Consider the following 24,221-nt stretch of genomic DNA (forward strand, 5'->3'; position numbering starts at 1 on the left):
GGTTTCCCCCCAATCAAGTACCCCCCCTAAGCATAAGGATCAGCCATCCCGAGGAGATTCGAACTGCTGTGGTGAGTCTTATTGATGTGGGAGAGCAAGAGCTTACAGCTCAGGCAGACCTGAGCGCAAATTCTGCCTCTACTGCTTACCTGCCTTAGGCCAGTTGCCTCCCCTCTCTGTGCCTCAGTTTCCTTCTCTGGCAACAGGGGACCACCATCCACCTCACAGGCTTGCACTGAGGATTAATGCAAAATACCCAGAGTAGGCCCTGGCATGGAGGTGGCCCCTTGGTAAATATCAGTTCCGCCATTTGGATGCAACAGCTCTCGGCATGTGTTACCGAAACTGTCACACGTGTGTCCATGAAACCTTGGATACTTAACAAACATCTATCTGAACACAAAGAACGAAAATCAGAGACCTGGTTTGCGACTTCCGCCAGCTCTGAAACATAATTCCTTTAACGGCCTCTGCTAATTTAGCCCAACTTTCAGGCATTCCTCAAAGCCAACCTCTAGTCCCCAAATTCTGCAACCTGGAAGCTCCTCAACCCTCTTTTTTTAAATATATATGTGCATACATATACACATATATATACATATATATGTACATACATATATATGTAATTTATATGTGTATATATATACATATATATGTAATTTAATTTGATTTTAAGTCAGCGCCACACCCAATGTGGGGCTTGAACTCACGACCGAGAGGTGAAGGGTCGCATGCTCTATTGACCGAGCCAGCAAGAAGCTCCTCCTTGACCCTCTTTTCAACATCAAGAGCATCAGGGGACCTGAAAGTTCCTGGCAAAGCTACAATTCTGGCTCCCTGGAGAAAGTTCACATCCCATACTCAGACTCCCACATTCCTTACCAGTTAGAACGGGGTCCATGGGTGGGTTTCAGGGGGTCTGTGAAGATCCTGAGCTGGAGCACAACTGGGGAGATACAGGGATGGGTTTTCCCAAGAGAAAGTCTATACTAAAAGTTGTATAACTAGAATTCTATGGGCCAAAGATTGCCCAAACCATGCGGCTTGGACCACAGGGAGATTTTTGAAATTTTGTGTTAGTACCCAACATTTAAACAGACGGGAGAGGGGCGCCTGGGTGGCTCAGTCGGTTGCGCGTCCGGCTTCGGCTCAGGTCATGATCTCGCAGCTCGTGAGTTTGAGCCCCACCTAGGGCTCTGCGCTGACTGCTCGGAGCCTGCAGCCTGCTTCGGATTCTGTGTTTCCCTCATCTCTCTGCCCCTAACCCACTTGCATCCTGTCTCTGTCTCTCTCAAAAATAAATAAACATTAAAAACATTTTTTAATGGGAGATTTCACACGAAATTCTGGGTATCTGGCTTCTTTTGGAAAATTGGAAAATCTGGCAAGTGGGGTTTGCGTCTCTGCAGGGAGACAGAGAGTGGAGCTGAAGAGCAGTCTCCCACCGCAATGCATTTTCTAGTCCACTGTGGTTCCTACGAGCGCAGGTTGCAGACCCTGGGATACAGCTTTCATCTGCTTCTTCAGGTGAGTCTCTGACCCCTGGTACAGCACGGCTGCCTGGGTGGGACGCCTATGAGGGCCACCACAGGCCTCCCCAGACCCCGTGAAACCCATCCGTGGACCCTATTCTAACTGCATTCTAAGGAATGCAGGGGTCTGAGAACAGGATGTGTGCTTTTTCCAGGGAACCAGAATCATCCTGAACCTGAGCAGTCCTGAGGCCTGTGGGTTAAGCTGCTCTGGTAGAAATAGACGTGGCAGCTTGGTGGTGGTAGGGGTGCAGGTCCCACCCCGGAGGCCCTGTCCCACCTCTCTCCGGATCCTCACTACCGGGGCCTCATCAGGCTGAGCGGAGCAAACACCAGAGCACATGCCCAGAGCCCGTTTCCTCATGAGCTGAGCTGCTGGGGAGCACTTGCTTCTGTTTAGGAGTCTCAGTGGGCTCCACGGAGGGGTCTCACAAATCCTCACTTGTTCAGGGGATCTTCCAGCTGTATTTTGAGCTCCTGCTTCCTGAGGCAAATGCTCCCATGGAGTGACTTCTTTCATCCTCCCATCCTGTGTGGTGGGTGCTGTTATAACCCTCCTCTGACGGATGGGGAAACTGAGGATTACACATCTCACATGAGGCACAGGGGCCATCTGGCTCTGGAGTTGGAATCTGAACTGCCTCACTAGCCTTCCGCCCTCAGGACAGCGCTTGAGGAGGGTTCTGTTATCATTCCCTTTATAGATGAGGAAATGAAGGCTCTGACTATCCCAAGTCACTCCCAGTTAGGAAGGGAAAGAAAGGGGGTTCACACAGGCGTGTCTGCCCCCCAGCTGTGATCTGAGCCACCAAGGTATCCATCTTTCTCCTGCTGAGCATGATACTCACCAGCAGAAACCCTCACGGTCACCCACACCCAGAACCACCTGTTTGGCCAGAAAGCCACAGGACACACAGAGCATAAAAACGCAAAACAGGCTAACCTCGTGGAGGACAGAGCAAACCAAGGAAGGGCACCACTCCTGGGGTGCAGCCAGGGAAGAGGAGGGGAAAGCAGGGACTCCTGGAAGGGAACAGGACCCGGAGCACAGCAATAAGCAAAGCTCTGAGGCCGTGGCCCTTACCTCTTGGGCAAACGCAGCGAAGCTAATACATTCAGGCCACCAACCCAGTCCAGTCGAGAACCTGGAAAGAGAGGAGAAGAGAGTCAGCCTCCTAGGGAATATGTGAAGCATCCCCAACTCGGGCAGGATGAGGCAACTCCTCAAGTAGAGGAACTCGGCTCCTGTGGCACCATCCGTAGGCACCTCTTGGCGAATGTGGACTCAGGTCCTGCCAGCCACTTGTTGCCCTCAGCGGTCATTTCCGGGCTCTGAGCCTCAGTGTCCCCATCTCTTAAATGGGCATCCCACTGCCTGCCTTGTTGAACATCTGTTTTTCCCATCAGACTGGAAGCCCCCTGAAGGGCAGGGACTGTGTCTTACAGTGTTTCCCTTTGGCAGAGGGCCCTCCAAATGCAGGATGCCCCAGTAAGAAAATGATGGGCAATGAGCGAAAGGGTGGACAGATGGAGGGATTAATTAATTCACAAGCTATGTATTTCAAAGGACGGGTGGGGGGATGAAACGAGAAAGACATCTGAGAGAGTTACTCGTCAGGTGCCTGCATGCTGCAAGGAGATGAAAATAAAAGTCCTGATGATATTTCTGACTCACATATTCATTCATTCATTTATTCGTTGGGTTAATCGGCAGATATGGAAGTATGTCTAGGCTGGGCTCTGGACCAAGGGTGGGGGTGCAGAGGTGAATTAGATAAGGTCCCTGCCCTGTCTGCTGGAGGGCTCACAGGCAAGACCCAATGCTAACATGCTGGGGTAAGGAGAAGGTGCTGCAAGAATCCCAGGGGGAGTCAGGGAAGACCTAAGAAGGGTGCTACCCTCGAGCAGAGCACAGCGAATAAACTTTAGTCAGGCAGAGGGCCGGGAGGAAGGGAAGAAAATGTCAGGCCTTTACCTGCCCAGGGGACACCAGACAAGTGGGAAAGACGAGGCTTCAGGGATAGCAGAGGCTGCACCCCACAGGGCCTGGGCCTAGCAGCTAGGGGAAGGGGCACAATCCACTTTGTCTTTAGAAAGGTCCCACTGTGTGCTGTGCAGAAGATGGAGAGGACAGAGAGGACATGGGGAGACCAGTCACCAAAGAGTGTCCACAGCCCTGCAGGGCGGCAGAGTGACAGCTGGGATCGGCCATACTTTACAGATGCAGTGGATGAGGTTGAAAAGAGATGGGACTTCCCTGGGGTCCTGTGGAGCTGGGTGAAGGAGGGAGCTGGTTAGAGAGTAAGGGCCCAGGTGCCTTGTCTGAAAACCTGGTTTCTTGCCTTCTGGGAACATGGTCCTCCTGGGAAAGGAACCCACACAGAGATCTCTTTTGCCCCTGCTTCCTGTGGGCTTTCAGAGAAGGAGCAGGGACTGTAAGATAGGGAGAGACTTCCCAAAAGAGACAGGATGTCAGGGAGACCTTCCCCAGGCAAGTACTGATGAGTTCACAGTGAGAAGCAACGTCCATCCGTCGAAAAAGAGAGAGCCCTGTGGGGGAGTTAACAAAGCCGGTAAGCCCACATCGGTCTCACACCTTTGTGCCCCATACGTGCAGTCCTGAGAGGGGAGACAAGAGGGGGACAGGTAGGATGGCCATGGACCTGGAAGTCTGGTATACTACTTTCCTATCTCACGGCAAATATGCTGGCACAGATGGGGAGACTGAGGCCCAGGACCAGCCAAACACACACGGAATTATTGGAGGCTGGACAGAAGTTGAGAAGGAGAAAAGAGAGAAAAAGACAGACTGAGACAGTAGGGAGAGAGATGATGGCTGGACGGATGGATGACTGGATGGACAGATGGATGGACGGAGGGATGGATAGGAAAGGAAAGAGAAGAAATGGGGAGACAGAGAGAGTAGGTGTGGAGAGAGCCACAGGTAGAGAGCAAAGCCCAAACAGGAAAAAAAAGGGGGTAAAAGGAACAAGAGGTCCCCCCAACTCCTCCCTCCCAAGTCCCCCTTTCTCTACTGGGGCCTCTATCTTCATGGGTGGAAGGGGACCAGGACCCCTGTTCCCTGGGGGGAGGGAGAAGCTGGGGTTTCTCCCCTCTCAGGGGCTGCTCCCCCCACATACCCCCACCCCCCCACCCCTGCCCGGAGCTAATCAGCGGCTGTCATCTCCACGGTGAGGTCTTGGTTAAGGAGATTTAGGGCCGGGATCAATAGGAAATTTAAAAATCGATGCAGCGCGCAGGGCAAAATCGATGGCGTTTAATCGCCTTGCCGATTCCCAGTCAAAACAATTAGCCGCGCTGAGTGTTGAACACGGTGGCGACACGGCATTAACCGTCAATATTGGTGTAAGTGATGGCGGGCGGGCGGGGGAATCCCTGGGCCTCCGAGGCAGACACTGCCTGAGGGCTGGGGTCTTCCCGGGGGCAGTGCCCTATGTTGGCACTTCCCTCCAGCAGCAGCCCCCACGCTCAGCTCTCCCATCCGCGCTCAGCCACCGTGCCCAATGCCCATGATGAGCAGCACCGTGGCTGGGCCCTTCCTCCTCTTGTCAGCTCCCAGCCCCTGTGCCCTCATATGCCCTCGGACAGACCCCTCTCCCCAGGAAATAACGTCTCCCCTGTGCAGGAGACAGAGCAGTGCCTTGGAGCTGGAAGATGGGAGGAGCTACTTAGGAGATGCCTTCTCCCCATTTCACAGATGGGGACTCTGAGGGAGAAGAAGCCAAAGCAGCTGGCCTCTAGGGATCTGGCACAGGAAATGGAGGAGCCTGGATTTGAGTCCTGAGTTCTCTGACTCCGGAGACTATGTTCCTTGCAGCTGCGCCACAAAGAAGTTTCCAATATTCACTCAGAGAAGGAAAGAAAGCCCTCAGCTCTCCTCAAAGCCAATATAAATGTGTGTTCCCTGGTCTGTCTGCTACCTGCCCGCCAGACTGTGAGCTCCTGGAGGCTCGCTTGGGGCTTGGCTCCTCTGGAGAGTCCCCAGCATCACCCAGGACAGGGTACGACCCTGAGCTGGAGCATGGGACAGGCCTGAGTATGACAGTGCCCCTTGGCCCCACACGCAGACTGCCCACCTACACTGCCACCAAGGGCAAGATGCGCAGAGCAACGGGCCCCCCCAAACACGGGAGCTCGATATATGCAGCCCAGTAGGCCTTAGTGAGAGCAGCTGGTGTTTCCCCAGTGCAAGCTGCAGGCCAGGCTGCCAGGCATGCTTAGCTGCTCTGTAGATGTGATCTCACAGAATCCCCACGACCCCGTTTGGTGAGGAGCATCCCCAAGACAGAGGAGGAAATGGAGGCTCAGAGAGGTGAAGTCCTTTGCCCAAGGTCACACAGCCATGAAAGGGCAGCTCCGTCTGACCGGACTCTGAGAGACACGGGACACAGAGCAAACAAAATCTAGTGACAGTAAGCAAGAGAATGTAATGTAAAGAGAGGGTGCAGGAAGCTAGCACCGAGGCCCTGGCGGGGCGGGGAAAGCAAGGCAGGAGCAGAACTGGAGATGGCACTCCGGGCTCCGGGCCCGGTGGGACTAGGATGGGAGATGGTGAGGCCAAGGCTGGCTCTCACTTTCTCTGAACTTGCCAGAGGACTCCCGGTTCTGGGGTGCTGCATAGCGGAGGGCAGAGGCTTCTACCGCAGCCACCTGCTCCCTGGCGCGGAAGAACAGGGCGGGGGTGTGGGTAGGGGAGGAGACCCATGAGATGAGCCAGGGATTGATCTGACAAGGTCCTAATCAAATGGTCAATATCACTGACCTGACCACTTAACCTATTGATAAGCTGGCAAGGATGGAGCAGGCAGCGAGTGGGCTCAGGGCGGGAGACAGTGTGAGGGGCTGGGGGGAGCCCGACGGGGCAGCGCTCAGGCCCACAGCGTGCGTGGGTCCGGGGGCTAGGAGAGGGTGTTCTCCTCTTCAAAGCGCCCCCACCTCCCCTCTGACAGGTCACCTGTCTTCTGTCTGGGGGCTCCTACCCAAGCTTCTCCCTCCACTCAGGGCCCCTCAGCCCTGCCCTGAGTGAGGCTGGGAACCATCCCCAGCACCCGAGCCATCCCCAGCTCCCCTTGGATGGTGCCTTAGCTTTTCATACATGTGAAGGACTTCTCTAAGCCTCGATGTCCTCACCTGTCACCCGGGGATCATTACAATCGGGAATACCTAGATGTCCTATGACTGGGGACCGGAACGATAAACGGTAGTACAGGAGGACTGCAGGGCTGTAGAAAATATGCTCAAAAGAAATTCACTGACAAGGGAGGGATGCTCATAATCCACTATTAGGAAGTAAAAGGCAGGTTATAAACTGATATGTGGCATGTGATCCCATTTGTATGAGACACACACATACACATACACACACACACACAGCCCGCCAAAGAAAAAGGTTTAGAGCAGAAGTCAGAATTCTGAGTTTGGTCCCACGCATCTGAATTTTAATAAGTTCTTTGGGTAACCTCGAAGTCATACTCCCATTTGAGAAAAGGCTAGCCAGAAAGGTAGGCATCAAGAAGTTAATTTTTCTTTCTCGTTTCACTAGAAACCCATGGCGGGTTTTTTCCTCAACTCTCTGTATATCTGCATTTTCTCTTTTTCTACAGCGAACACTGTGGCACATCAGTTAATATCTGTAATTGCAGAAAGTGGGGTTAACGAGCCCCACTAGGTGGCTGGGAGCTCGGTGGGCTCACGGTGAGTGGCGTTTCTCCGGCCCTCTCCCGTTTCCCGGCCAGGCTTGTCTTATGTCCCCACTGTGTCCAAGTCCAGCAGAGTCCAGCGTACCCCGAAATGAGAATAAAGCTAAAGCCCCTCTGCTTTCTCCTCTATCAGAGAAGGCAGGGTGGGACCAAGCCAAATTCTGTGCCCTATGCCCTCTTCAGGAAACTGGCTGAGGGCTTATAGACAGGAGGGACAGCTGGAGGAGAAGTTGTGGCCCAGAGGAAGGGAAAGAATTTTCCCAAAGGCACAGAGCTGGTTGTGACAGAGCTGGGACACACGCTGGGGCTCCTGGCTCCTGGGTCATGGCCTCCCACTGCTGGGAGGGAAGACATTGCAAGAACAAGTGTGCATGTAGACTAGAGGGCTCTCAGGAGAGCACCGACTTCTATGGGACAGAAGAGCATGGTGGCCAAAAAACAGGTTTGCCGCCGCCTCGCTGTGCGACCCTGGGCAAGTTACTTCACCTCTCTGAGCCTCCGGTTGCTCAGACATAAAATGACGATAAGAACACCTGTCTCACAATGCTCATGTGAGAAGTCAAGACCATGCTTATAACAAATTTAGCAGAGAAACCGATGCAGAAGGCGGCAAGGGAGTGGGAGAAATGGTATCAGGATTACCAGCCATAAATGACATGTGAGTAGGGTATACAGAGGGTGGGAGGGAATTGGGGGCGGGGGAAGGGAGGGGGTGTGTCCTGGTACTCTGTCTTGGGGTGTGAGCAGATTCAGTGAAGACACCTGGCTAAATATGTTTTTTTGTTCATTCATTCATTCATTCATTCACTCATTCATTCACTCAATAAGCATTTCCTAAGGCCAGTTCTAGGCCAGACCCTGTGCCAGGCCCTACAGTCCAGATATGAACAATGGAAGATCCCACCGGGTTAGTAAAGGGGAATTAGGGATGGCTGGGGCTGGTCTCTCATCGGAGACTTGCTGCCTCAGTGGCCTCCAAACTGGCCCTTGGGGCTTCTGCTGAAAGGGGCCAAGTACAGGCGCACAAGCCCCCACCGCCCGAGCGGCGTGGCGCTTCAGGCCTGTGTGTGTGTGCGTGCACACTGGAATAGTAAGCTCTGTGCGGCAGGCTTATGTTCACCTTTGTGATTCACAGCACCGTGCACGGGGCCTGACACTCTGGGGACACGCCATGCTCAGGGGTTTTTTTTTCCTCCGTTTTTTCTAATGAAAAAAAAAAAGTTCAAAGCACCCAGCACAATGCCTAACACCTGGCAGGTACTCGATAAATAGCAGCTATTATTAGCATCATCATCACACACGCGCGGTCACTCTTCATCCCCACAAAAACCTTATTTCGCCGAGGAGGAAAGTTGAGGCTTAAAAAGAGTGATATGATTTGCCCTCGGCCAGGATAGGACTGGAGGCAGGGTGCGTGGGTCTGGGGTCCCCTCCCCTGTGGCTAGGGTGTGTGCTGGGTGGGGGGAAGAAGGAGGAGGGAAGAGGTGGGGGGGGTGAGCAGGTGAGATGATGGGGGACAAGGAGAATTGGCTGGGGTGAGTGGAGTGGTGAAGAGAAACGGAGTAGAGAGAACAGCCCCAGGGTGACAGGTCTGGAGTCTGGCTGCTTCAGGGTTCAGGCAGGCAGTGGCCTGACTTGCCGATACCCAGGTGGGTGTATCCCCCTGGAAGGTGGGCTCCTTCTACCCTTCTGTGGCACAGCAGATGCCCATTTCCACCCTTCATTACACGGGCAAGTGGGATGACAGGGGACTTGCTCCTGTTCGTCCGACAAACATCCGCTGAGCACGTGCAGTGTGCTGAGTACCATTCTAGGTGCTGGGGATACACCTTTGAACAAGACAAAGTCCCTGCCCTCACGGCATTGACCTTCTAGTGGAGGGGTAGATATAACAGACAAGAATACATATCTAAAAGCTAAGAAGGAAAATAAAGCAGGTGAAGGGGTAGGTTACAGAAGAATGTTTCTTTAGACTGAGAGGTCAAGAAAGGCCTGTGGGGGGTGGGAAGGGCAGGGCACCTGGGTGGCTCTGTCGGTTAAGTGTCTGACTTTGGCTCGGGTCATGATCTCGCGGTCTGTGGGCTTGAGCCCCGGGTTGGACTCTGTGCTGACGGCTCAGAGCCTGGAGCCTGCTTCAGATTCTGTGTCTCCCTTACTCTCTGCCCCTCCTCTGCTTGCACTCTGTCTCTCTCTCTCAAAAATAAATAAACATTAGGGGCGCCTGGGTGGCGCAGTCGGTTAAGCGTCCGACTTCAGCCAGGTCACGATCTCGCGGTCCGTGAGTTCGAGCCCCGCGTCAGGCTCTGGGCTGATGGCTCAGAGCCTGGAGCCTGTTTCTGATTCTGTGTCTCCCTCTCTCTCTGCCCCTCCCCCGTTCATGCTCTGTCTCTCTCTGTCCCAAAAATAAATAAAAAATGTTGAAAAAAAAAAATTAAAAAAAAAAAATAAACATTAAAATTAAAAAGAAAGAAAGAGGGGCGCCTGGGTGGCTCAGTCGGTTAAGCGGCCGACTTCGGCTCAGGTCATGATCTCGCGGTCCATGAGTTCGAGCCCCACGTCGGGCTCTGTGCTGACAGCTGGGAGCCTGGAGGCTGTTTCAGATTCTGTGTCTCCATCTTTCTCTGACCCTCCCCCGTTCATGCTCTGTCTCTCTCTGTCTCAAAAATAAATAAACGTTAAAAAAAAATTAAAAAAGAAAGAAAGAAAGAAAGAAAGAAAGAAAGAAAGAAAAGAAAAGAAAAGAAAAGAAAAGAAAAGAAAAGAAAAGAAAAGAAAAGAAAAGAAAAGAAAAGAAAAGAAAGGCAGGCCTGTGGGGTAAAGTGGGTTTTGAGTAGAAGCCCAAATAAAGTATGGGATAAGGGCTTTCCTGGCAAAGGAAACAGCAAGTGCAAAGGCCCTAGGCAGGACCAATGTTGGTGTGTTTGAGGAACACCAAGATGGCCAGAGTGAACTGAGCTTCTGGGGACAAGAAAAAAGGAGTAGAAATTGAATAGGCAGGCGGGCGCCATCATATGGGACTTCTAGGCTAAGGAAGATGTTCTAGGGAGGGGTGGGGGTGAGAAGAGGGATGATAGGCTTTCTCACTGTGGCAGGTGAAGGTTGGTCTCACCTTCAAAAACCAGGCGTCATCCTCATCCCCTTCCCATATACCCCGTGGGGCCTTCTGACCCATTCACTCTCTAAGAACAACCTCAAGAAGCCTTTAATAAACCCGTGGAGTCCCTGACAGGGTTTTGTCAGGGGACTGGGGACTCCCCTGGAGCAGGAAAGGGTCAGGCTCATCCGTGTGCCTTGGCATGCAGCTCAGGCCTAGCCACAGAAGGCCTCAGAAAACAGTAGCATATGGGCAGTCACTCAGGGGGACTGTAACCCTCGACCTCCAGCTCCCACCAAATCTCCATGTGGGAGAAGTTGTAGCTTGTCCAACTCTGCCCAGAGGCCAAGATATGGGGCTGGGAGCAAGAGGAAGGCTGTCTGTGTCGCCTCTCTGGCCAGGCCTTGGGCAGGGATCCTAGAGTGGACAGGCAGGGCAGGAGGTCCCTCCCTCCAGATCTTGCCATCTTCCTCCTGTCTCTCTGCCACGCCAGGGGATCCTCCAAAGGATCCCTGACTTGGTTCTTAGCTTACATCCTGTCGAGTCTCTCCCGCAAAACGCTTCCATGCTACATGGTGCATCTGGAATAAATCCTGAGCCTTACAGACCTTCCCAGTGATGTCAAGCCTCATCTCTCACCCTTCCCTGCACACCCCTGCTAGTCCAGCCACTTCCCACACTGGCTCACAACTCCGTGCCTGTGCATAGGGAGTGCCTCCATTTGGAAAGCCCTCTGCCTCCCCTTTTCCTCTAGACCCTGCACACCCTTCTCCATGTCACCTCTTTGGTGAAGCCTCTGGACTCCCCCAGGCAGCTTGGCCTCCTGCTCCACATGGTCCCAGCATGTTCTGTGTGCTTCTATCAAAGCCCCGGTATCTGGGCCCCAGCCAGTGGGGGAGACTCCATTTCCCACCAGAGAGGTTTTCTAGACGGGCACTGAGGCACAGCAAAATTGGAGGCGGGACGGGGATCTGTGTCCTGTATTGTTTATGCCTGTGTGGTCTTGGTGAGTTTCGGGAGGGATGCATGTGCACATTTAGAATCTCTGTGTTGTGACTAATGCTCAGCTTAAATGTCACTTCCTCAGAGGTGTTCCCCCTGACCCACCAATCTAAACCAGGCTCTCCCATGACCCCTCCCACAGCCTCGTTTCCTTCCTTCCCAGACGTTATCACCATTTATAACTAACTATACACGGAGGTCCGATCAGTGCCCGTCCTGTTGGCTCAGAGCTCTTGGAGAGCAAAGCCCAGGTCTGTCTTGTAAATCATTTTTTCCCAGCTTCTAAGACAGGGCCTGGCTCACACAGGGCTGTGTTCCTGTGTGATGAGTGGATTCATTCCATTAATATTTTCAGACTTAAGCATCTACCCATTTTCATTTTGCTCTAAGGGGATGAGTCTGAGGAGGTGGGTGTTTGTGTCTATAACTCAGAATACGCCTCTTCCACTCACCATGAGTGGCTTCCCATAGGACCTCTGAATGTGGCCTGCATGCACCCACGGGCATATGAGCTGGGATGCCACCATGTTTTAGTGTCCGTGTTTGTACCCTTTCTGTTGAAAAAAACAACTCTCTATGTGAGGAGCACCCTGGTGCTTTGGTATCTGTCTTGTCCTGTGATGTCTCGGTACATACGTGATGCACGGATGTCTGGGGTTTTGTACCTGTGTGTATGTGCCTATCTGACGTGTCCATGTTCAAATCTGGCAAGTCCATTTCGGCATCTCTGGTGATGTAGGCACAAACGTCTGTGTGGATCTGTAGGCTTTAGTACCTGTGCATTTTCCAAGAGAAGCTCTGGCCAAGGGGATGTGCACCTGGGTCTCAGGACCCACAGGTGTACATGTCCATCATGTGTCTGAGAATCTGTGTGTGAATCTATCTCAGAACCACTGCATATGTCTACATGTATATTTCAAAATTTGCCTGTGCATCTGTTCAAGACTTATGTAGCCTCTGTAGTTTGGAGAGAGAGAGAAAAAAAGAGAAAGACAGTGTGTGTGTGTGTGTGTGTGTGTGTGTGTGTGTGTGTGTGGTGTGTATGTCAGGAGTGACCTGGACATGTATATACCTGTGTGTCTCTCTTTCCCTAGCTGCTACTGCCTTCCCAGTCTGGATGAGTACCTATTCTCTCTCTCTCTCTCTCTCTCTCTCTCTCTCTCTCTCTCTCTCTCTCACCCATCCATGCTCATGTGTGCCGTGTGGATGGGGAGGGGGCCGGGGTGTCGGCAAGCTCCTGTGTCACAAGGTTAATTTCTCCGCAGCCAGGCAGGCTGGGCCCTGAGGGGAGTGGTGGGGGAGGGGCTGGTCCCCACAGCCCCTCTGATAAATATGTATTTGGGGCTGCTGTGCTCAAAGGTCATGGGGGGAGAAGGAGGAGGAGGGGTGGTCTGCACTGTGCCGGGCTGCTGGGTCCCAGCCAGGCCCAGGATGGGTTGCGTGACTGCTTCCAGAGGGATGATGAGATTCAGGGAGATGCCCCCCTCATCCTGGTCTGGCCCACCCCACTCACAGCCATGCTCAGTGGGAGATGCTGTTGTGGACACACAGATATTCAAACTCTGGAGCAGGCAAGCACATAAGCCCACGCCCGCCCGCCCATACCCAGACAGAGGCTCAAATGATGCACAAAGACAGCCTTGTGAGCCACCAGATGCGCAGATAGCTGGGATCCCAGAGCCAGACCCACATCCCTTCTTCCTCACCTAACCTTCACCCCAACGCCAAAACACTACAAGTGCACAAGAACGAAGAGCATCTCACAATAAGAAAGGTCCCCACACACTCAATAAACACACGCGTACTTGGACACAAAGGTGCACGGGGTCCGGTGAGAAAGGCACCCGGACACTTTGTGGGTGTGCATGTACGCACACACACACGCACGTGCACACACACACACACACACACACACACACACAAGCAAGGGCACACACAAAGGTGCGCACATAGATGCATACCAAGAGTCCCGAAGACACAAAGTTCTACGGAGACAGGTGCACGCTGACAATCGTAGATAACTGTGCGTGCACACAAACACACATGTGAGCACACACACGTACAAAGACCCCGAAAGCAGGCAGAATGCACGGCGAAGCCAGGCTGGGAAAGCCACCCGGATGCAGCACAGCCCGCTCTGGCCCTTTCCCCACTGAGGCGAGAATAGCCGCCCGGTTTCTGGTCTCTGGCCCCCTAGCCAGCTTCAGCCAAATGCGCCATCATTTGTCCAGCCCCGATCACATCAATTGTCGAGCCTCCCCTCCTTGCTGACCAGCCATCTCGGCCATCAGCGGCCTCGGCCATTAGCCGGCTCCCGCCTCTGGCCTGAATTTGTTGAATCTTCCTTACCTGACAGAACCGTCCAGACCAATGGAGCCCTTCCGGGGTGGTCTCCCTGACCCTTCCCTCAAGGGAGTCTGATGTCCCTGTTGTGTGACCCACAGCCCATGCCTCAGGGCGACCCCCCCTCGGCACACTGCTCATGCTGTCATTCTTCAATGACCGCTGGCCACGGTGGTTCTGGTGGATCGGGAGACTGTGTGTTTGAGTGTGTGTGTGTGTGTGTGAGTCCGCTTGCAGGCATGTGTGTATGGGTGATGGGATGGCTACAGCTGTGCTTTAAGTCAAAAGGAGTGTGTGTGTGTGCGTGAGTGTGTGTGTGTGTGGTGTGTGAGAGAGAGAGAGAGAGAGCGAGAGCAAGAGTAAGGGGTTAGGATATCAGCAGCTGTGCTTAAAGTCAAAGAGAGTCTGAGTGTGGTTGTGCATACGGGGACTTAGGATGTCAGGGACAGTGCTTCACACGTGTGCACATGCGTGTGCATGTGTGTGTGCTTTCCTGCCAGCAGAGACTCGGTGTGTAAGGCTACCCTGGATGTGGGAGGCCACGAGGGGCTGTTTCTGTGTTGGGCACGGGGGGCAGCGCAGGACAGACGTTTGCTTCTCGAGCTGTTGTGAGCAAGTGCAGTATGTCTCTCCCAGACTCCGTTGCCTGTGTGTGTGAAAGTGACAGATGCTGTCTCCCCGGCCTCACTGCGGCGGATTAAGTCTGCGAATGCCACGTGAGTCCGCACCCCAGTGGGGGAGGGTCCCCAGCCTGCTCTTACACACGAGTGTGTGGCCACAGCCTGTGTGATACGGGATCCTGAGGATAAGGGCTAAAGTAGCCCCCTTCGTTTCCGCGAGGCAGACTGTGTCTGAATGGACGCCAGGGAGAAGGGTTCCACATGAGGGCACGGGCGCATGCACTCATGCTCACATACTAGTCCGCGTTGTCCGAGGCACATTGTCGCGAGATACACATGTGTGCACGTGATCGCAATAGTGCTGGCTCCTCACAGCCGGCCGGATCAAGTCCAAACTTCTCCGAGCCTCCATACATGGGCCCTACGACACTGTGCCAACCTCTGCTCTTAGGGCCACACCCCCGACTGGGGCCGCTTCCTCCCAGTTTCCATCTTTCTGCCGTCTTTCTGTACCCCCCTTCCTCGGTGACTGAGCATCTTCAAAGACCTCCCTCCCCGTTTAACCCCACACCTCCCTCCTTGTCCAGAGTCCCAGTGACTTGGAAACTCCCTCCATGCTCACAGTCCAGGTACCAGAATCTTGTCTAAGGCTGGGATGGGGGCCACTTCAGAGTCTGTGGTTGGTGTCTGATAATCATGTGCAGGTAGGGTGTGATCGTGCTACCATTGCCTGAATACCTCAGGGAACTAACTGTATACTTCATTTGCTCAGTGACACACTACTCGATAAATATCTATTGAATGTGGGGACCAAGTATGTAGGGCCACCACCTCTAGCCTCCTTCTGACTGTTTCAGAGCTGCAAAAGCTGCCTGCCCCCAAGCATCTAATGAAAGTGGGGCTGTGGGCAAATGAGGGAGAGTCACCTGCCTCGCAAGGCCACAGCCTGGGGCTCACTGGCAGGGGGCGGGGAGAATGTAAGCCTATCTGTAACCCTGTCTTTGAACAGGCCCAGGCTCAAACTGTCACCAACAGAATGGGCTCTTGACCTTGCTCATTTGCCAGCTTTCCCTTCAGGATTCAAAGCGAGACCCAGGTCCTCGAAGCCCTCCCTGAGCCACATAAGGCATCCATCCACCTGACGGGTCCTGGGAGACAGGTCTGTGGATGGACATCTCAGGGGGCAGGAAGGAAGTGGGGAAGGGGCCAAGCCAGAGAAAGGAAATGGTGCTGGGACAGCTAAAGGGAGACGGAAAGACCTCTAAGGACAGACTAAGCTTGGTACCAGGCCCAAAGGTGTGGGTGCTAGCACCGCTGGGTAGCTTACAGCCTGGGAGAATGCTATGGACCTCAAACCCTTATCTGTGAAAGGGACATCATCAGGGCTGCTATAAGATCTAGGTGGATGTAAGGGGCGTGTATCATCATCATCATTATTATTATTAAATCAGGAGGTGTTGGGCCCAAGGGGAAAATGATGAGTGATATATATTTAGAAGAAAGAAAAGACCCCAGTCTGAGGAGACCCCACACTCACTCTCTCCTCGAACAATTCTCCATACCCGGGTTCCTTAAGCATTTCAATCCTGAAAAAAATTCCTGGAAATTAACCGGCACATATCAGACATGGAAACTGCTCCCTTGCCCCCATCGAGGTCCAAGCAGCTCCTGGCATGGCCATCTGTCCCCCTCATGCCTGCATCATGTCCCCCACATTAGGATTATGAGCCAGGGCTCTCACAAGTTCTACCCAGTAGGGTGCTGAGATTAGGGCCCCTAGCTTGGCTGTCACACTAGTGGGAGAAGGGGTTCTGGCCTACGGCCCCTGCATGTAGGAACCAGAATGGAGGAGGCCTGGGGGTGGCCACTGATGGATCCGCTAGAAAAAAAATCTAGCCAGCATGCTATCTAGGATATATAGGCTAACCTCTATGACACACACAGCATGGGTGTGGACACGTGCACACACACACGCACACACACACACACGGTGGCCAAGTTCTTTCCTTGCCACGGCCTCTGTCACAGACACCCTCCATTTTCCCTGCAAAGACTGGCAGAGGGAAGTGAGGAAGAGAGGGTAACCAGGGCCCCCAAGAATGGCACTGCAAGCAACCAGGGGGTTGGCCAGTAGCTTAAGGGAAACGGGAATGGGGATCTGGACCTCCCAGTGGGCACGAATGGGCCTCTGTCCAACATTACCCAGAAATCAGGAAGTAGACACAGAATTGCATTACCAGCACCTGGAGATGCAGACCGCGGCCCTGATCTGCTTCCCTCCTGGCCTGCCTACCACCCCCTGACACGGGACGCTTTGTTACTAGGGAAGAGCCAGGGAAGGTTTCTGTGGGCTGGCTGACTTCGGGGAGGGGGCATCTTTTCTTGTTTTGTTTTCTTGAACCCAGCTTCAAGGTTGCTGTGCAAGCATGCTGTCGAGCCCACCCATACGCCCGTGACCCCTGTGCACATCTCTCATCATGGCACCCAGACCCTGCTTCATAAACCCACCCTCCCCCTGACCCGGGACACACAGAGACACCTAACGAAAACAACAGTGATAATAACAATAATAATAGCTCCGTGCAGCAATGGTACTTTCACATGTGACTTTATTTAACATATATCCTCATGTGCACACACCACGTTCACACCAGACCTAGTACATACGCGCAGAACCTCTACTACAACCGTGCTGCACGTACACGCCGGTGCACCCACTGCCGATGCCAGACTTGGCACACGCGTGGACGGCTACCACGCACAGAGCCAGCGAGTGCCTCCCAAGTGAACGCTCGGCAAGGGGCCCATGAACATCCAGACAAGGGAAGAACCAGTGTAAGTACACGCGCCTACTCCCTCCTGCACACGTATTGCCCACAATGGGAGCCCCCCATACCCAGCCCCCTGCTGAACACACATGTCGTGATTCTACACCTCTGGCTCCTCACTCTGCCAAGGCTCCCAAGCTCTGCACACAGTCAGTCCATCCGGAACACCTCTCACAATGCACACAGGCCCTGTTATACACAGACACTGCCGCCATGGTCTGACTCCGTACACACCAGACCCCCACTGCGCAATGACGCTATATTCCCATGCCCTGGGGGAGGGGGCGAATTTCACCGACAAGATGGCAAGAGACTAAAACCTACTGAGTTAAGCAGCTCATGGGGTCTTGCTCTAAACCCAGGACCTGCTCCCCAACTCCACAGGCCCCAAGAGCTAGGGGGAAAGTGGGGAGTGGTCAACAGGCCAGATGTTTTCTCTTAGGACCTTTTACCTGGGACTCAGAAGCTCTAGAGATCCTCTCAGATGGACCCCCCCCCCAATTTTCTCCCCTTTTCACTTCCCACTAGCCGTCCATGTCATTTTCTTCTCTGTCCACACCCTTCTCTCTCAGTGGGGCTGAGTCCATAGCCACGAGCCCTCACTTAAGGTATTCCCCTCCCCCTCCAATGGCCCCAGTGAACATCCAGCGGGACTTCTCTAGGAAGCCAGGGGAAATAGGGGGTGGCGCTAGAACCCCAGGGCAGACCCAAGCCCCCAGCAGAGAAAAAAGACAGTAGAAACACATGGGGGTACAGAATCAGAATCGGGGTTAGGCTCTGCTGGGAACTCGGGAGATCCTTGTCTTTGCACAGACCCCCTCTCCCTGGCACTCTGTTCAAGGCCAATGCCACAAAAGTGATGAATAAATGAAACTGAGGGAGGGGACAGAAAGGACAGGGCAACAGAGAAAATGAGTGGCAGGGAGGAAGAATGAAAGAAAAGGGGAAAGGGGGAAGGGAAAAAAGAGAGAAAAAGAAAGGAAGGGGTGGGGAGAAAGAAGAAAGAAAGAAAGAAAGAAAGAAAGAAAGAAAGAAAGAAAGAAAGAAAGAAAGAAAGAAAGAAAGAAAGAAAGAAAGAAAGAAAGAAAGAAAACTGAGTGGGGAGGAGAAAGCTTTTACTGAGAGGAAGAAGAGACAAACTGGAAAACAGGGAGAAAGAGAACCCGGTAAGGAGATGGAGAAAAAGCATCCGAGAAAGGACAGGAGAGGAAGAAAAGAGAAGCAAGCTCAGAGGCAGGAGGAGGCCGCCAAAGGGGTTCCCCAAGTTACAGACTTTGCCCAGAGAGCTGAGGGGTGCATCCTAGCTCCCCGACATCACTCCCCAGCCCTGGAGCTCCGCTCCCACCTCTCCTCCTACCAGAAATGCCACCGCCTCTCCGCGCCCCATCCCAGCTGCTCCCTCTCCTATCTTCCACCCTGCCGGCAGTCCAAAGCACCCCGTTTCTTTCTCTTGCCCCTCATTTCCACCCCCAGCCCTTTCTGGTCCCCCGTGCCCTCTTACCTCTCCCCCCCATGCACCCTGCTTGCTTCGGAGCTTCAGACAGCATCAGCAACCAATATCCTCACACTAAACCGGCCCCCACACCCCCAGGAAAGGGGGGGAAAAAAAGCAGGCGGCACCACCACCAGCCCTGACCCCCTCTCGCCTCGTTCTCTCCACAGTCGCCCCTTCCCCAAATGCGGGGTCAAAAATGGGGATCCCACCCAGCCCGGGGAGCCTCTCCAAAGCGCCGAGGCCAGCCGGGAGCGGATGCCACCTCGCCTCTTCTCTGCACTCGCTCCTTTTTTGTATACGATGGCCCCAGCTGCGATGTGTTTTATTTTCATCGTCTTTTTATTGGTATTATTTTTTTTCTCTTTTTCTTTATTTTTTGCCTGGGGCGGCAGCGACGATGCGACCACCGCCTGGTCTCCGTGGCCAGCTCCCGGCCGTCGGCTCTTTCTCTCTCCGCGCTGCTCTCGCCTCCCTCCTTTCTCTTCTCTGCCTCCGCTCGCTCCTCCGTCCTTTCGGCTCCGTCCTCAGTCACTGCGCTCTCTCTCTACTGCCTCCCGCTCCACGCCTCTCCTTTCCCCATCCTTCTTGCCCCTTCTCCCCTTTTTCTCTCCCTCTTCACCTCCTCTCCGTCCCCATTTCTTCTCATCCCTCCCCCCCCCCCCCCACACACACACCACCACCACGCTCGTCTCCTTTGGTTCCCTCGCCGCCACCGACAGCAAGCCATCCCCCTCGCCCCCAAATAATAAAAATACCCAGCCAGGGGCAAAGCCCCGACGCCGGGCGCCGGGAGGGAGGCGAGAGGGCCGGGGCCGCAGCGGCGGCGGGCAGCCGGAGCGCGGTGCGGAGCGAGCGGCGCCCGCCCGGCTCCCGCCCGGAGAGCTCTCTGCAATAGGCCGAGCCGGCTGCATTAAGCTTCTTGCAATCAATAAAGCGCGGGTCAGATTATGCAAAGCGCAGATATTAATATGCAAAGTTTTAAAGATTTTTAAATGGAAGGGCGAGCGCGGCGCGGGCGGGCGGGCAGGGGCTGCGAGGGGAGAGGGAGGAAGGGAGGGCGGGCGGGCGGGCGCGCAGGCGAGCTGGGGAGAGGAGGAGGCTGCCCGCCGCCCGCCCGCCCGCCCGCCCGCCCGGCTGCGCCGCGCCGCCTTGCCTTACCGCTGCTCCCATCGGTAGGCGCCGCTGTCTTCGCCATGCGCGTCAGCTGCACGGCTCCGAGGGGATGGCCGAGGAGGAGCCGCCGCCGCCAACGCTACCCCCGCTCCCGCTCCCGCTCCCGCGCCCGCTCGCTGCCTGCTGCTGGCGCTGCTCTGGCCGCTGCTCCTCGCCTGAGCTGCCGGCGCGAGCCCAGGCGCGCGCCATCCCCGGCTCCCACCTTGTCCCCATGGCAACCCCGGGCCCAAGGATGCTCAGAGAGAGAGCGCGAGCGAGAGAGCGAGGGGGGAGAGAGGGAGAGGGAGAGGGCGGGGAGCGCAGGGGACACGGAGGCAGGGAGAGGCCCGAGACCCACAGAGACACAGAGATACACAGAGACAGAGCGACTCAGAGATAAGCAGAGATAGGCTGAGACGGATAGAGACGCAGTGACAGAAAGAGGGGAGAGGGGCGGGGAGTAGAGGGGGACACCAAGACAAGGAGAAGCCCAGAGATACACAGCGCAGAGACAGACAGAGACACAGAGACACAGAGACACAGAAAGAGACAGAGAGGAAAGGGAGAGGAGGGTGGGGAGCAGAGGGGGACTCAAAGGCAGGGAGAGACCCTGAGGCACAGAGACACCCACGGACAGAGAGACATCCAGAGACAGAGAGAAAAGGGAGAGGGAAGAGGACCAGGAGCACAGAAGACACAGAGGCAGGGAAAGACTCATAGAGACAAAGAGATGCCTAGAGACAGAGACACAGAGATACGCAGAGACACACGGGAAACATAGATGCGGGGACCGAGAGAGAAGGGTAGGGAGCAGAGAAAGACTCAAAGGCAGAGAGAGGCCTCAGAGAGACCTCAAAGAGACACCAGAGACACAGAGACAGGGAGGAAAGGGAGACAGGAGAGACCATAGTACAGGAAACATGGAGGCAGGGAGAGACTAACAGAGGCAGAGAGATGTCAGAGATACACAGAAACATATAAACACAGGCACAGTGCAGGGGGTGAGAAAGAGAGGTGGGGATCGGTAAATGGGGGCACGAAAGCAGAGAGGCACCAAGAATCACAGAGACACCCAGAGACAAAGCGATAAGGGGAAGAGGTCTATGCAGAGAGAAAAGAGATGAAGCGCCAGAAAGACAGCCACAGAGAAGCAGACACACAGACAGGAGATGGAATTATGTATCTCTATCTATAGATACAGAGACATAAAGAGAGAGAGTCAAAGAGATAGACGCAGAGATAAGAGACACAGACATGCAAGAATCAGAGATGGGAGAAAGAACTACACTCAGAGTTGGAGAGATACAGAGACAGGAAGGCAGAGACAGAGAGACAGAGACAGAGAGATAGACATGAAGATAAGAGAGACATGCGGAATCAGGGAGTACGAAGAAAGAGCCATGGGGGGGGGGGGGAGCAAAGCCAGATAGACACACGCAGAGACCAAAAGATACAGAGACAAGGCAGAGAGAGACACACAGAGAGACAGAGGCAGACAAGAAGACAGATGATTAGTGAGAAGTAGACAGAGAAATAGACAGGGATTCTGAAAGAACCTAAGAAACAGAAGGAAAGAAAGAAAGAAACATACAGAGAGATACACAGAAGTCAAGATGGGAAGAGACAGAGACCATGAGAGACAGAAAGCAAAGACTGATTTTGAGGGTCTGAGCAGAGAAAGTGCTGAGCAGAGAAACACAGAGATACACAGAGAGACAGTGACAGAGAATGCAGGAGACAGAGAGGGAGACGAAGACAGACACCAGAAGAGGCTTTCTGGTGGACAGAGATCCATGGGGAGATACAAGACAGAGATAGTAAGAGATAAATGAAGAATCAGAAATTGAGACTAAAGATTTGGAAGAGGAAGGGGGACAAAGAGACAGAGTCTAGGGAAAGCATAAAGGGGCAGGCTGGGGTGAGAGCAGAGACCAGGAGAGTGACAAGTGGGTCTAGGGGAGCACCCACGGGGAGAGAGCAGGTGGGAGGAAAGGAGAACAGCAGGGATAAGAAGGGGAGGGGAGGGAGGAGGGCAGTATCCGCTCAGTGAGCACCTCCCCTGTGCCAGGCACTGTAAGGCTGGGAGGGAGAGGAAGGAAAGGGGGGCTGAGGGGAAAGGGACCCTGGGCAAGAGAAGGTGTGCTCTGGGTCCGGGGAGGGTACGTGGCTCCCACCCCAAGTCAGAAAGGGGCACTGCGATGCGGGGAGGAGGATGGGGCTGCGAGTGGTACCCAGACTGACAGGGTTGGGGGAGGGGGGAGGAGGAGGAGCATCGCGCGTAGTCTCAGCTCAGCAGCCACAGCTGCCCAGCGCTTTGTTACCCTCCCTGCTGTCCCGCACAGACTGTGTGGGCACACGGGACCCTTGTGACATGTGTGTGAGAGAAACACAAGAATCACCAACTGCCCACGTGTACAGAGAAGGCTCCAGGGACGTACACTGCAAGCGCGGAACAGAAATAAATACAGGAAACACCTACCCCGCGGGCGTACAGAGTAAGTACACGGGACATGTGCAGCGCATAACAGACTCGGAACTACCTACTAACCCCTGTACTCGGCAGCCTCTTGGGACCCACACTGTGTGCACAACACAAATAAATGCAAGAAACACCTATCCCATGCGCATACAAAGTAGGTACAGGGACTTTGGCAGCACGTGCATAAGAGACGTGGAACCACTTAATACCCCCTATACAGAGCAGGGCCCCAGACCCCACGTTGCTTGTGCGCAATACAAATAAATACAGGAATCACCTGCCCCACGTGCACACAAGCTAGGCACACAAGACCTATAGGCCATGAACATAAGGGACACAGAATCACATAACAAGCAACTTCCTGGGACCCATACTGTGTGTGCACAACGCAAATAAATGCAGGAAGTACCCTATGGCTCATGCCTATAAAGTAGGCGCACCCCTCACTGACCTCCCTGGTATGAACATGATAGACACCCAAAAGTAGGTTCTGGGGACCCACAGGCTGCATATAACCCACGGAAATAAAATAAATACCCACCCTGTTCACATACAAAGGCACACGGGTCCCACTAATAAGGAGGGAACTCAGAAGGGGTGTGTGTGATGACAACACAACAATGGCCCACCCTGGAAGGATCCAGAAGGAACAGTGGGCCCTGCCATGAGTATACCCAACAGACTCCCAAGCACCCCATCGTGTGTGTGCACAGACAGGGGCACTGCAGACACCCCGATGCCTGTTAGAAGGGGAGCTCTGGCCAGGACTAGGGCCAAGGATATCCTGTTCTCTACCTCTCCCCCAGCACCTAAAAGGACACACACATGGTGGGAGCTCCTCCCTCCCAAGAGTGTGATAATTATGTGGATGATAAGTACACACTAGGCACTCAAGCACCAAAGCTAATGCTCCAAAAATGTTGATCTGATACATGCAAAGCCCTCATCGAATGCTTACTGGACAGTGTGCTGAGCGGTGATGGTCTGCTGCCTACATAGGAAAGGTGCCTTTTAATGATCCAGGGGGTCCATACGAAGTACAAGCTGACACCGCTCACATCCCGCAGGCACGTCCAGCAGGAGTCTCAAGCGAGCCGTGGCGGCAGGTTCCCCTAACTGCTCCGAGGGCTCCACCAGGTCCTGAGTCAGGACCCCGTGAGGGTTGCGGCAGCCACCAGGCGCACACAAAGATGCACACAGTACGCTGCTCACAACACGGGGAAACTGTGTGCTCCCCCTGCTTCTGAAGGAGCCCCGAATCCAGAAGCACTGGATTCCTCTGAAGAGTGTGCGCACATGTGAGCCTGACGGAGGCTGGGTCTGGGGAGGGGTGTGCAACTCTTCCTGTGCTAGAGAACTTGTGTGCTTAGCTCTTCAGAAATGTGTGTGTGGGGCGCCTGGGTGGCGCAGTCGGTTAAGCGGCCGACTTCGGCTCAGGTCACGATCTCGCGGTCCGTGAGTTCGAGCCCCGCGTCGGGCTCTGGGCTGATGGCTCGGAGCCTGGAGCCTGCTTCCGATTCTGTGTCTCCCTCTCTCTCTGCCCCTCCCCCGTTCATGCTCTGTCTCTGTCTCAAAAATAAATAAAACGTTAAAAAAAATAAAATAAAATAAAAAAGAAATGTGTGTGTAAGCATAACAGTACCTGGTGTGTGCTAAGTGCAATGTACTGTAAGCTATGGATAAATTGTGTGTGTGCATCTATCTGAACACACGTCTAGATGGATACACGTGCTCACTAATGCAACGCGTCTGTCTGCTCACCCGCGGCCAACAATCTGTGTAAGTGTGCGGGTGTGGACATCGTTGTGTCTGGGTCCCCAGTCTTCTGTCTCCCTTACAACCTGAGGATAAAGGGTGTAAGATAAGGGAAATAGAGGCACACAGAGGGGAAGGAGGAGGGAAGTGGCACAGGAAGAGGGGAAGAGGAAAAGAACCAGCACGTGAATGGGGCCTCGA

At 54.1% G+C, this 24,221-nt stretch overlaps 1 protein-coding gene across 1 annotated transcript in view; it reads right to left on the bottom strand.

Moving 5' to 3' along the window:
- Positions 1-19,905, bottom strand: part of POU2F2 (POU class 2 homeobox 2) — a 79,053-nt gene extending 59,148 nt beyond the window's left edge. The window contains exons 1-2 of the mRNA XM_058707002.1: positions 19,793-19,905; positions 2,617-2,677 (exon numbers count right to left, since the gene is read on the bottom strand). The gene's annotated coding sequence lies outside the window, so the exon portion shown is untranslated. The remainder of the gene's footprint in view (positions 1-2,616; positions 2,678-19,792) is intronic.
- Between the last annotated feature and the right edge of the window lie 4,316 nt (positions 19,906-24,221).

This window comes from Neofelis nebulosa, chromosome 17 (genome assembly GCF_028018385.1).
Source record: "Neofelis nebulosa isolate mNeoNeb1 chromosome 17, mNeoNeb1.pri, whole genome shotgun sequence".
Classification (NCBI taxonomy): Eukaryota; Metazoa; Chordata; class Mammalia; order Carnivora; family Felidae; genus Neofelis; species Neofelis nebulosa.